Raw genomic sequence first — 14,775 nt, 5'->3', positions numbered from 1 at the left:
TGAACACCAATTTTCAAGGGAGCTAATTAAAGTCTTTATCTGATCCCTAGCTGCGAGAGAGCTCTGCCTGGATGCACGTGATAAGTTCTTGCCTTCTGGGATTTATAATTTGATTGTATTTTTTTTGCTGTTTCATGGCTACAGCATTTTTTTATGATCATAAGTCTTTGCCAGAGGAAATAGCAACCTTCCTTTTAAATGTTGCAGTTAGGAAACAACACTTCGCAAGTAGATTTTTTTTCTTTGTGTGTGTGAGAAGAATGTGAAACTCAATCAAAGCTGTTTGTAGGGGAAAATACTTCCTTCCAGCCTCGTTAGATATAAGCTACTGTTTTGAACAGAATCCAGCCTGGGATAATGTACAATATCTTGATAATCTGTAAGCTCTTATTGCCAAAGCTTTATGAAATTTGTTTTGTCATTATAAAAAGGACACACAGTGTTTTCTAGGTACAGAGTGGCACACTGTACATCAGCTGGAAGTCAACAAACAGCATTAAAATCTTAATTTGGCTTTACAAGTTATCAGCTGGTCACATCAGTTGACTTTATTATTTGCTAATTGAGCACATGCAGAGAGCAGGAAGACAGAACCTCAGAAACCTTCCCTTTCAATGGTAGCTTGTTAGTTTTATGTGTTTGGGTTTTTTTCATTTGGAGCATTAAAAAAATCCAGCAAGTTTAGTTTCCATCTGCACTGAGGTCTTATACCATCAGATTGATCTTGTGTTTTGATGTCTTTCATAAATTGAAGGTCACACTCATAGTTTAATCTTGAAATTGTTCCTTAGTAGCAAGTAAATGAGTTGATCAGTATGGAATAGGCTTGGTAAGAGAGGTCAGAATGAAGGTTTGAGGATAGGACTTGGCACAATGTAAGGAAATCATAAAATTGATATGTTCACTCTGTAGCGAACTATTGATTCTTACTTTTTATTGTATGTTTCAGCATTCATGTGGAGGGAAAAAGTTTCTAGAATACCAAAACAAGATGTCTGTCACAATCTATTTTGGCTATAGTAGAAAATAGATGTTAATAATCTGAGATGTAGTTAAAGCAAAAAAAATGATACTAAGTACAAAGAAAAGTGGAATTTGGAGGAGTAATTGTTATATAAAATTTTTAACAAAAGCCAGTAGTGCAGAGGAGTATTTAAAATACTTATTTTGGCTCCTTTCAGTTAAATGACAATATCAACAGCAATATATTTGCCAGTGCAGACTAATATGTGTATTTGCATATTTTTATTGCCTATTTGCTTTTGAGAAAGAAGTAGAGAAAAGGACCAAAATTTCCTTCTTTATAATTGCATGATCTTAATAAAAAACAAGAATTTAAGTTCAAATTCTCATGGAGAAAAATATTCCCAAAGAGAAAGTCAAAAAATATCCTACTGAGACCAGAGAGACTAGAAAACACATGAGGGCTTGAATAGTGATATGTGAGGACAGACACATTTTCTTGAAGGGTGACAACACAAAGATGTTTCCCATATGTCTCCCAGGTTGGGTTTTTTATAAGTATCCAGTTAAGCACTACTGTATGGATACCTAATATAGTTTATAAAAGAGAACACATTTGTCTCCATTGCAGTTACCAGCTCAGACTGTTACAACTCTTTGTGTTCACCTGACTCTGTGCTGCAGTCAGTTTATGCACTGCACGCATTTTACCAGGTAAGACGAAATGGAGTTCCTCCTAGTTTTTAGGCCATTCTACTGGATTCTGTGTTTACACTTGTCTGCCTTGTACAAACGTAGGCTACATACATTTTCCTAAACCATTCTGAGGAGCAGGAAAGGTGGGCACTTTGCGATGATCATCTTGCAGAGTTTAATCGCAAACTGCTTATAGAATAACTGTTTCGAAGGTTCAGCTACCTTTCACTTCCAGGATAGTGTGAAAATTTCTCATATGCTTTTTGAATCATATATTTTCTTAGATGACTGAGAGCTTGCACTCTAGCTACAGTTATACTGCTAACAAATGGAATGATTGTCACAAACATGCCAAGCTTAAGCCATACAAATTTGTTCAGTAGAAATGCGCTTACATGCAATACAGTGCAGATCAGCAGATCGGTGGGTGATGCAGATGCGTCATATAGCGTTTTTGCCTAATCCCTGGAATACGTAGGCATCTCTTTCCTTGCCTTTGCTCAGGCAAAAATATAGGGCAAACTCTTATTAGAACAGAAGAATGGTCCCATGAATTCAGACCAGGGATTATTATAACCTGAGATCTGTATAGTCCAGCATCCTGCCTCCATCAAGCCATAGCAGATTTCCAGAGAAGAGGAGCAGGATGATAGTATGTCACACAGTTCACACAGAAAATTCTCCCAGCCTCTGACTATTTTAGCTCCAGGGATTTCCTGATTTCTTCTGTGGTTCATCTAACTCTCAGTGAATCTCTCTTACAAGTACTTGTTCACTTTCCCCTTGAAACTTTGTAAAACACTTTTGCATACCAGACGTGCTTTGGGGAGTTTAATAGATCATCCACCCATTGAACAAAGTACCACCTTCTTTTGTTTGTTTTGAACTTTGTTTCTACCAGCTTCCTTTATGGTTGCTAGCTTTTCTTTATATACAATTACAATGCAATCCATACATATACAATACATTATACTTATCTCTTAAATGCTGTATAAGTGCAGTTTAGGCCCTCGGTTTCAATACAAATTATTCTAGAAAATCACTGAAACTCAGCTTTACAGTTGAATTTATTTACAAACAGCATTACAGTAGGATAATATCATTTTTACAGCAGTGATGAGACAGAAATTACCAACTGATACTTTTCCTTGCAATACTCTGTTGGGTGCCTGCTCTGTATTGACATTATCCAATATCCCATACATGTGATTGATAGAGATAGTTACCAGAATGTTTGCAGACCCCATTTGACCAACAATAAAATGCACTGAGATTGTAAAACCTACATTTTTATTAGTACTGTGGTAGGTATTCACATTTAACACAAATTGTGTTAGAAAGCTACAAGGAAAGACACATAAGCTGGATTTTGCTGATAGTATGGATAGCTGCCAAGGTTTAAAACTGAAGAGCAGGGAGGACCTGATACAAATAATATGGGCTGGAATGATAAATGTGTGTTGCAGTTCTCATTTAAGGTCATTCGTCACGTAATAAAGACTTTATTTTATAACATTTCCTGAATTAAGGCTTAAAAACTGTGCGGTAATGTAATTAAGAATCTTTTACAGTAAAATAGAGATCGTCCAAATCTCTACCTGTCACATGATGAATTTAGGTCAAGACTGACTGAAAGATATTGCTGACTAAAGACGCCAGGTTTTTAGAGACTCTTGTCCTTGTTGCGGAGCAAAGTTTTAACTTTAACTTGCCCCAGACTGAAAGAAGCGTTTTTTTGCTACAGGAGATATAATTACAGTCTGGAGTCTGGAAAAATAGCAAAAAAATATGGTCTTTCAGAATTAAAAGAACTTTGGGGTTTTTGCTGCTGAATAGTGATGCTCCATGAAATTATGAAGTACCTTTGTATGATTCTAAAAATTTTGAACTTTACAAAGGGAAAGCAATGCACACAGTGTAGAGATACAGTTGGAAAATTAGCTGTAGAGAGTAAGGAATGTCTGAATTTGGGGCCTCTGTGCCACCAAATTGCACTGTGAGTACTAACTAATTGGAGTTTGTAGTTGTCAAATATGTGATAGGTGGGCCACAGATGCATCATTAGCACCAACAGTGGAACAGAATATTATACTTACAAGTAGGGGCAGATAAAATAACAAAATATTCAGTATTCTTCTGAACATTATTTAAGATTACTTTGTTGACATCTTTATGTAGTTGATCACAGGTAGCATCTTTGTTCTCTTTTCAAAAACACCCAATAAAGTTTCCTAGTGCATAAAAATCTCAGCTGTCAGAAAATATGCACCTGAAAGCATTTTATCCCAATCATTTGTGATGGAGAAGGCAGAAGGAAGACATCATAAAGTTACTCAGATTAATACTTTTACTTTCTGCATCTGCTTATTCTAGTCTTCATAACAGAGTGCAGGCATACTCAAAAGTTTGCAGATGTCAATAGCCAGCGTCGATATGTGTTGCATGCAAAGCAGAATTATGCCCTTCTGCCAAGGACTACCTCTTGAGGAGAAGCTACCTGATGATTTGTATTTTAGCTCAAATTCTGGAAATGAAGTTACTGTTTTCCATGGATTTTTTTTTTTTTCAGGACAGCACAGAAAGCAAACTTATTTTATCTTCATCTTCCTGTGATTCTGGTAGCATCCTTCATAAGTTGATCACTGATCTTTCTTGTTAAGAAAGCCTTTTCCTGTAGTCTTCTGATAACAGCTGCCTTCTTTCTCTCTGTTTTTTTTTTTCCAAATGTTTGTACTACTGGGAGGGTCTCTGAGAATGAGACGCTTGGTGAATCAAGACTAGTTCATAAAAGTATACCACTAGCATAAGTATCTTTTTATGCAATTTAAAAAACAAGACACAAAATGCAGAAGGAAACTCCTTCACCTCCCCTTCCCCCCCTGCCTCTGCATTTTGTTTGCTTTTTGCATCTCTATGAAAGACAAATGAAGGTTTTTCAAAGAGACTATTAGTATTCTGGCACAGCTCTCATTTGTGATACACAGATCATCAAAGTGCTGACAGATGCAGTATTATACAGAAATGCAAAGATTATATTTGTGTTTCTGTATGTATACTGCAAAAAAACCCAAAACATTCAGCTCTTTCCTTGCTACACTGTTCCAGAATGTTCAACCCATCTGCTTGGTTTTCCTGATGCATTTTGTCTCATTAGTCATGTTCACATGTATTTCAGGCTGCTTAATTTCATTACGCAAAGTATTATGCACTGTTCATCCAATAAGTGACAGAGGTTCATTCTGCTACCCAAGGGACTTGTAGAAAGAAGTTTTAAATCTCTAAGAAAACCTGAAAATTCTTGTTGAAACATGGATCACGTTTCACTGTTACCTCTATTAACATACTAAAACTTACTTTATTAAGTTATCCATCTATTCCTGATTCCCAAAGGCTAACTGCAGTCTTCTTAGAAATAGTTGCTTCTAACTGGGAATTTTGTATGCAGTTAAGATCCCTGCACAAAAGTAAGCATCATATTTGAAAGCTTCCGTTTAGGTGGAGCTAGTGTTCATAACAGTACCTCTTAATAGTGAGGTGCCAAATCTGAAGAGTGTGCCTCTGACCATCCCTGTGAATATCCACCCAGAACGAGCAGAATTGTAGAGCCTTTTAAAAAGCACCAGAGTTCAGAGAGGCAAAAGAGATCTGTTCAGTTATGAATCACAGAATCACAGAATGGTTGAGGTTGGAAGGGACCTCTGGAGATCATCTAGTCCAACCCACCTGCTCAAGCAGGGTCACCTAGAGCACGTTGCACAGGATCGCGTCCAGGCGGCTTTTAAATATCTCCAGAGAAGGAGACTCCACAACCTCTCTGGGCAACCTGTTCCAGTGCTCTGTCACCCTCACAGCAAAGAAGTTTTTCCTCATGTTCAGATGGAATTGTCTGTGTTTCAGTTTGTGCCCGTTGCCTCGCGTCCTGTCGCTGGGCACCACTGAAAAGAGTCTGGTCCCATCCTCTCGAGACCCTCCCTTCAGATACTTGTACACGTTGATAAGATCTCCTCTCAGCCTTCTCTTCTCTAGGCTAAACAGGCCCAGCTCTCTCAGTCTTTCCTCATAAGAGAGATGCTCCAGTCCCCTAATCATCTTCGTTAGCAGTCATTGTTAAACACGCTCAAGCTTCTCTCAGCTCCTGCCGCTATGGCAGGCACACAGCATTCCCACAGAGTGACTGCACATACTCATGTCACAAGGCCACGAAGATAGAACCCAAGTTTCCACTGATGGCTCTTGATGATTCTCTCTGTGATGGGGAGGAACCAGCCCCAGCAATGGGGGCTGGGCTCACGTGTACCTACTGGCACCCAGCTGGTCCCCAGGTGGACAGAAGAGTACCAGTAAGGGAGAAAAACTGTCAGGGTTGGACTGTTGGGGGAATGACCAAGGCTTAACGGGCAAAGGCAATAGATTAAGAGGTAGCTTGGGGAATAGACACTGATGGGAGGGAACATAAAAACTGCACAAGGAGTGGGAAACTGGGACCGACAAGACAAAAAGACTGAGAATTGGCAGGGAGCTCTAGGGAAGACGGATTTATTAAGGAATTGAACACAAGGGCGGCAGGCTTAATGCTGCCGACGTACTGCCATTAGCATCAGCAAGTAACCCTAGCTGAAGAGAACTGGGATTGTTTGAGACATGAGCCAGGAAGGTAGGAAAATGGAATTCAGTGGGACCTGTGCTTGAGTATATAGGAGCATACAGTATATGCTAAGTGCTCTGAAGAAGAAAAGGCATAAACATCAGTATCCAAGTGTCTTGGTATTGGGTGTCAAAAATTAGTGGTTTTTTTATCTTGAAAAAATTCACAATGAAATTCATAATTTTATTTTAAGAATGTATCTGAATGGTGTATAAAGTACAGACCACTCACTGAATAAGATGTGGGGGGGGACCCTTTAATTTCCTTTAAAAAAGCAACCTGGGCACTGGATAAGCATGGCTCACAAAGAAAAAATATCTGACTCATAATTAGAGATTGTCATAAAGCCTCAAAAAGAAGTTGAATTAAACTTTGAGTGCTTGGCATTGCAATAGTGTTCTTTTATTAATGTTGTGTTTTGCATCTAATGAGTTTAATTTTACTTTCTTGTTTTGATAAATAAATATTCTATCCAGACAGTCACAAGGTATCAATTAATTGTTGACTGTGAAAGCTGGAACATTTTTAAGCAGCTTTTCCTGATATTTATTTCATTAAGGCCCTAGCTCCTGGCGTCATTTGGAGGATCTGGCCTTTCTTTTTTGAAGGAAAAGGCACATTGTGTGGTGGCATAAGTTCTTGTTGCCCCACAACTTTGGTGACTGTAAATTCAAAGCAGTTCTATTTTTGATACAGACTTTACTCCTTAAAAAATAGAAGGCAAATTAAAAATATCTATATTTATAGGAAATTTCATTGTTTTTACTGATTTAGTTAACAATATTGATTCGTTAGTACTTAAATAGTGAAAAAGGAGAGTTTGAAAATATTCAGAATACTTTTAATGAGCTTTTGAATTATGCAATGCTTTTGTTGTTTAAAAGCATCTTAATTTCTAAGGATGTTTACTGTCACAACTATTATCAAGACTTTCAAAAAAAGGAAAAATGTTTCCCTTTCATACTAAGGAAAATAGTCAAAATGGGACTGAGGATGGCTTTTTATGTTTTTATGGTGTGTGATTAAGGTATTGGGCAAGGATTCAAGACTGAGAAGGTTCCTGAAACCAAACTCCCTGTATGACCTTCAGCATTTTGTTTAATTTTATGTACCTCAACTTCCATCTGTAGAATAAATACATTGATATAGCTTTACTCCTATCCTTTGCCTGTCTCAGGGATTTAGATTATAAAAATCTTAAAGATCTGTAACAGCTTTGTTCAAACAACTTCTGGCACAGTAAGCATTCAGTCTTCCCTGAGTTTCTAGCTATATGAATTCTCTTAATTTATCAGAATAGGAGACTCTCTAGAAGGAAAACAGAAGAGCAGTGAAGAGAAAAAAAATATGTAAGGTATAGGCTGAAGTCTCGAGTCTAAAGATTGAACTTACTCATGTCACTTTGCCCCCTAATGCAAACTATTTTGAACTTGCCTGGTTGTGTACAGAAGAAGGAAAAAAAATGAGTTTAGGGCTTTTTAATATCAGATGAATTCACTGAGCATGCTAGCTTATGGAACCTTGTGGGATACAGCAGAAGGAAAAAAAAGTATGAGATCTCTAAAATTCACCACACTTAGCTCCTTGATAAAATCTACAGAAATGTATATTACTGGAGCACACTAAGAAAGCAGTCCAAATGAATCAATGCTGAAGAAAATTTGTTAATGTATTTTTTTCTGTGTATCTTAACAATCTGATTCACTTTCATGATAATCAACTTCTGACAATCAACAGCTGAAAGGCTCTGAAAACACCAAGTATAATTGAAGGAGTTCTTAAACAGGAGTTGTTTGGGCAAAGATGGAAAATACAGTTGCATAGGTACAGGCAAGTGTTTACATGGAATGTCTTTCTCTTAAAGGGAAAAAAGAAAAGGGATTTTTTCTGAGCTGTGAAGAAACTAGAAACTGACTGATAGAACCTTCTTTCAAGATTTCCCCGCAAAAAGAAAACTGCATTGATGCCAATCATATAAGGTATTTTAAATAAACATGGATTCTCTTACCTTCTGTACTCTGTTAAATGCTGTAGTTGTGTGGTGCTTTCCTAGAAATAAAATGGAGGTAGTAAATAATTTAAAGAAATAGCTTTTTCTGATGTAAAGTCTATTGAATTAGTGAATGTATAATTTTGTGGTAATACATTATATTTCATCCTGAAGTGGAAGACAAAAAAATAGTTTATATGCATTTGCTGACTGTTCAGATAGTACTTTTATTCTTTGCCTTCTCTCACCATCAAGTTGTGTTTCATCAGATCCCAAGCTGTCATGGTTCATTATCCATAGATGATCTTGAGCAGCCTTGCATCATACAAAAATATGCTGTGGCATCTGCCTTTGTGCACCACTATACAGATCACTTCTGAGTATGGTTTGTGTTTGATTTATACATTCAGTAGTATGTATTTTTGCATGTGAATACCTTAAACAATGGGAGCTGCATATATTACATTGTTGTGATCAGGTTGTAGCTATGTCTGCCTTGCTTTTTTAGCTAACAAGTTCCATTTGAGTTATTTATTGCATAACTCAATCTCCACCAGCCAGTGGTCCAAGACATTTTAAAAGCTCCCTGTGCTGGTGATGTTGACAGCACATTGAAATTAGCAGCTATGATTATAGCATCACTCTTGCATTCTGAATCCTGTATTTTGACTTTTCTGATTTTAGGAGCCATAAATTAAATTTATATGATTAATAATGACTATATTAATAGAGAGCATTAATGTCCATACGTAAATATGTTTGCTAATTACATCTTTATTTCCTGTAAGGTAATTATATTGGTAATAAACTATTATTCTTTTTAAGAAGACAATTAGTAAAAATAAGCTATGCTCTTAGATATTAGTAAATAAAAGCCCTCTTCACCCCTCTAATTTGCATCTCTGTAGAACTGTTGTTGCAAGGGGAAAAGGAACATATTTTTAGAGCTGTTCTAAGGTTGTTTCACTCCTTCTCCTGTGGTATGGCACTTGCAAATTAATTGATTATACTGCTACTGTTACTACTTTATCTGAAAATATTTGCACCAACAGTGAAAATTTATTACTACCCTTTTTAGCTTTGTTTCAGTACTTCTTGCATTGATAATTATTTGAAATTAATTAAAGCTGGCTTTAGGAAACTACATGGATGCTTTTCTTAATATGTCAAATCTAAATAGCATTACTTGTTACAGCCTAAATAGCCTGTCCTCACCCAGTTACTTCAATGTCTCCTCCAGGGATGAGGGGAATAAGAGAAACAATCTTATTCTGTTAAGATTCTTTGTAACTGCCAGACTTGATGCAATTTCAGTGAAACATTACACTAAAACCACTCCTTTTAACAGATGAAAACTGTTTCTGTACAGTCTGAAGATATTTGCAGGACTTCAGTTGCATGTCACAGTTTCCATACGAATTAATTATTTACACTACAAGGGCTTCAAGCCTTCATTGAGGTTAGAGCTTTTTATGCTTTTTTATGCTTTATGCTGTTTGTTTGTGTGGATGTTTCACAGAATGCTTGTGGAAATGGAGATCATTCACAGGTCAAACAAAAAGCAACAACATATAAAGACAATGAAATGTCAGGGCACTTCCCAATGAAAGTTCACAAAGCAAGTGAAAAGGCACATGAAAATCCAAAGCAGTGTGTCCTCAAAATAAGCTGTCCCTCAGGAAAATAACTCACTTGGAAAGAATAATATTATCCTTTTGGGCTGTAGAGCAGACTCTTGTGAGACTAACTCTCAATCTGTGATTTTAGCAGTGGCTCTCATTTTGCCCAAAGCCTTCCTTTTATTTTCAGTACTAAAACACAGTACAGCTCTATGCTGAATCTGGAAAGAGGAAGGAGAGAGAGAGATTGAAAAAATATTTTATTTTCTAATTCCCCCGCATCTGTCTGTGTTCCACTAAAACTTGAAAATTAATTCTATTGAAGTCATAGTGTGTTCATCAAAGTGATAAAATTAATTTTCATCTTTGTTCACTGTCATGTGTGTTTCAGTTACAGACAGTTTCTTCTGAGAATATGAAATACTGTCTATGAATATGTCTGGGAGTTAAGTAAGTCGCCAGTGTTTAAATCTGTTATCACAGATAACTCAGACTAATTTAAATGAAGGTAAATGTTTTGGTATCTGAAAGTTGAATTCCATTTGAACAGTAGCTTCAAGGACTTGCATGCACATTTGACTGTCTTGTGCCCTGAGGTGGATTGCTATGGAACAGATTATCCACATATACCCATGAGCTTCAATAAGGTTCATAGGAATGTGAAATAGAGTGAAGTTGCCTATAAGGTAAATATGAAGAGGAAAAGTAAAATCAAAGCAAAAATGGAATAAGAGTGAATTCAGGAACATTTCAGGAAAATCTACACAGGGCGCTTAAGAATGCAAGAAGATCTGGGGTTCTGCTGCACCCACCTGTTCCAGGCAGCGCAGCAGTGAACTGCAGACACTTGCCAGTTCTTAATCTGTCACCCCATTCATAGAATTTGTTTGGTAGTTCTCTCAGTATTGTTGATGTCTATATAGCGTGTTACCACTTGGATTAAAAGGGATACTTTAATAAGCAGAGTCTAAGTGTTCCATTCCATTAAGTGTTTTACAAGTAATTTTTCTTTAATACTACTTTTCATTTAGTAATATTTATGGTGTGTTGATTTTGGTGTTGATTTTTTTTTTTTGTTCCCTCCTCCCCCCCCTTTTTTCCCCTCCAAATTGTTATGGTAACATGGATGAAAACAGTTCTCCTGTTACGGGAACTATTGCTTCCACTGCAGTTGCTTTGGACATTCTAGAAATATGAAGTGGTTGCTCAGGACTTCACTGAAGGAATCCCCACATAGCACGAAGGAAGACTGTAAATGGTACAGGCCCAGAAAACAGATGACTAATTTATGCAGTCAATATACTTTATTAAAAAGAAGACACCTTATAAACCAACATCTACCCAAAAGATAAATGTTTCCTGTATGTTCTCCAAGTTTGTTGAGAAAAATTACATTTTCCCAACTTACTCTAGGGGTTTTTTTTTTTTTTGTCTGTTCAATAACTTTATTATGTTTTTAAATTTTCTAGACAACAAAGTCTTGTATAGTGGAAAGATATTCACAAATTATCATTGGACTGTTCAAGAATAAAGTACTAAGGCAAAAAAATTACAGGTGAATGATGTTGCTAGAGTTTGAAGACTTGTCTCAAAGAGCAGAGTCTGGTAGACTGTAAACCTATCTGAATATCTGAATAGATAAATGTTTGCCTGTTCTGTTTTGTTTTGTTTTGACCTCCTGTTCTCTGAACTAATACTTCTCTTCTTAAATCTTCCTCTGGGAGCCAACACTCCACTGATAAATGAAAATCCCTAGGCTGTAGAGGGATACATCTTGCTTTCTGTAATCATTTCCATCTTAAAGGTAAACCATAAAGCAACAGTGAAAATTAAATTTAACCAAACCTGTGATGCATGCAGCCATTAAAAATAAGGAGGGCAATAAATGCAAAAAATACTTCAATTAATCTTTTGGAAATATCAAGTAACACTTTGTATTACCTACTTAGCTGAAATTAATTTAAACTATTTTATACTGGCAACACATGTTGCAATGAGATTTCTGGGTTTGGTAATTAAGAATGAATCAGACATACCAAAGGTTTTTTGAGGGAAATTAGAATTTCACAGAGGTAATATAGTTAAGTGCAGGTCTTACTCTCCCCTATAAGAAAGAGAATAAAATTGCTGGTGCAAAAAAGATTTCTTTCCTCCCACAGTGCTACATTTATTGTGTTACAGTCTAAAACAGCAGCAATTATACATAAGCAGTTAAATAAAATGAGAACAATCAAACAGTCAGCTCACTGAGCCAGAGGTGGTACTTGGAGTCCCTGCTGTTTCTCCCAGTCAAGCTCAGCATCAGTGATGGTCAGGAAATAGACACTCATTTTCCTGCATATGTTTATGTGGTTGGGGGGACATGGCTTTTCTTTCCTGTTTGGCATAGAAAAAAAGAAACTGAAAACACTTGGAAGAAACTAGTTTCACAGGGAAAGTGTACACCTACAAACACCATGGAAAAGTTTTGACCATACGTGGGAAGAATATTGTGATTTTTAACTGACTGGGTAAAAGCCCCACCAAATTTCTACAGGATGAAGCCAAAAAGTTGGCAAAATTCAAAATAGATTGGAATTTATTTGGTAATGAGAATTATAACAGCAAATTTTAGCAGGAAGTTTAGAAAAAGATAAAAAATACATACTTAGGGCAAAATAAATGGATAAGAAGATAGATTCTTACATGGAGCAAATTATATTCTAGAGATTGCAAGAGATCATACACATTTTTTGAAATAATTTATGTTGTCTCTTGTCATAAAGAGGATAGATAGACCAGAAGTTTAATTTGGTTCAGCAAATTTTTGGTGCTATCACAGGTTTGATCAAGTGATGTACATATCACTTTGTGATAAAAAACCCAACAGGATATATCTGGCTATATCTGAATAAATCAGGATAGACATTATAAGGAACTCTAGTGTAGAGGAAGGGGAGCAGATGTGGTGTAAGTCTGAAAAGTATTTAAGTTTCTTAGTTTCTGCAGTACCTTGAAATCATGCGCCTGAACCAGTGCAAGGGTAAGGTTTCATGATAGCCTAAAACCGCAGTTTTGCTGAAAATGATCTTACGCTCCTTGTTGCAGCACTAAACATTAACAGATTTCCAGCCAGATCAGCCTTACTGCTGGCTCACAAGGAATTGTGCAGTGTGGGAAATACAGCCTGTAGCTCATCTCTTTTGGCAACAGCAAAGCCTTAAATCAGTTTAAGCAGCTCATGAAACTCTACAACTCAACAGCTTTGAGCCTTCACTGAAGAAGGTGAGGGTGAATGGGCGCTGGCATCTTCATATACCTTCATATACCATATGTAGCAAATACTATTATCTCATTAATGGCAAGCATTCTTAGAATTATAATGAGGAACAAAGTTCAGTCACTTCCCTATAATTGGACTACCAAAATTAGTAGGATCGGTTCTCAAATTCAGTCCCCAAGTTATCCCTCAAACAGTTTAAACAGCCAATGAAAGCAAAGGTAATTTTCTCAGGATAGTCTGGAAAACTCAAGTCTTATATGTTTGGGTTTTTTTTCTAATCTGATCACACAGACATGTTTTTTATATTAGTGCAATAATATTGATTGCAAGGGAACTTTTCTTTCTAAATGCCTATGTAAGTACAAACAAAAAATTCCATGATGCGTTTTAAGGAAATAATTTTTATTTTCAGCAGTGCTGTGCTTATGGTAGATACAAAGTTATTTTCTGTGTTCTATTTCTTTATTTGTGCATTACTGATGTTAAGTATGGCTGAAAATTTGTGCCAGACATGCAAACTAGTAATTTATTCTTTTCTTTTGCCACAGTACAATTTTCTAGCCATATGTTATGCAACACAAAGTCCATTGAGCAGACCATGCTATGGCAGAATTTTGCCTCTAGGCTTTCATATATAGCATTGGAAAGAATTTTGTACTATTTTCCTTCCACAAAAGTATTCAAAAATTTTTGTCTTCCATATTACATTGGATCCACAATTTATATGTCCAAGATGTGTAAAACTTGGGAGAAAGAGAAATGGGTGCCCTGGAACACGCAAACCCACAGGTTAAAGGCAGTCACTTGAGATGTGGGAGATGGATGGTCAAGTCTCTAGTCTGAGTCAGATAAACCTGCCATATCCGTTTTGGTGCCCACCTCTCCATCTGGAGCTGCATATTCTCTAGACCATTGATTAAGGCACTCTCCTGAGATGAAATTCATCCACTGTTATTCTCCCAATACTTCTTTGGAAAACTGGATGAACACTGCTTCCTGCTTTATTACATATTATTTCTGTCTCGCAGTATCAGAAATATGGTGGCTCTCCTTTACAGTGTAACAAATTGTTTGGAACTCTTTGTACAAACAGCTGGTGTCTTTTGTTCTCACATTAAAAAAAGACATGATATGAAACCCTGTATATTTTTAAAATACAAATTCTTATCTGTGTCTGACAGATCACATCACTATGAAAGGTCCAAAATTTGTGGTTCTCCCTAAAATTTAATTATCTGGCACTTTCCAACAGCAGCTTGTCTACTACTGACATGCAGAATTTCATTTTGTCCAAATATCTTTTGTGTGCATGTCTCCTTGATATTGATAACAGTGGCTTGTGGTAATGCTTATCTCCTTTTGATTCTGAAAATGTAATAAAGAAGGAAAATACAAAGTAATAGCTACAGGCATTAGTTAGGCAGGCGTCCATCAAGGCTTTACATCAGACTAATATTTGGAAAAGCATAGCAGCATATTGCTGCCTTAGTTTTTCAGATATCTCCAGAAACAGAGATCATAAAAAAAGCTTTAGCATGACAAACAGGCCCACAAAGCCAAATAAATCATTGTCCAAACAAGGAGTAAACCAAAACAGATC

The 14,775-nt window shown here is 36.5% G+C and overlaps 1 protein-coding gene across 1 annotated transcript in view; it reads left to right on the top strand.

Moving 5' to 3' along the window:
• SYT1 (synaptotagmin 1) overlaps nucleotides 1-14,775 on the top strand; it is a 360,397-nt gene that overhangs the window by 71,695 nt on the left and 273,927 nt on the right. The window contains exon 2 of the mRNA XM_067313026.1: nucleotides 8,169-8,283. The gene's annotated coding sequence lies outside the window, so the exon portion shown is untranslated. The remainder of the gene's footprint in view (nucleotides 1-8,168; nucleotides 8,284-14,775) is intronic.

Source organism: Apteryx mantelli, chromosome 1 (assembly GCF_036417845.1).
Source record: "Apteryx mantelli isolate bAptMan1 chromosome 1, bAptMan1.hap1, whole genome shotgun sequence".
NCBI classification, from domain to species: domain Eukaryota; kingdom Metazoa; phylum Chordata; class Aves; order Apterygiformes; family Apterygidae; genus Apteryx; species Apteryx mantelli.
The sequence above is the reverse complement of the archived record's forward strand: the minus strand, read 5'-3'. Positions and strand labels throughout refer to the sequence as shown.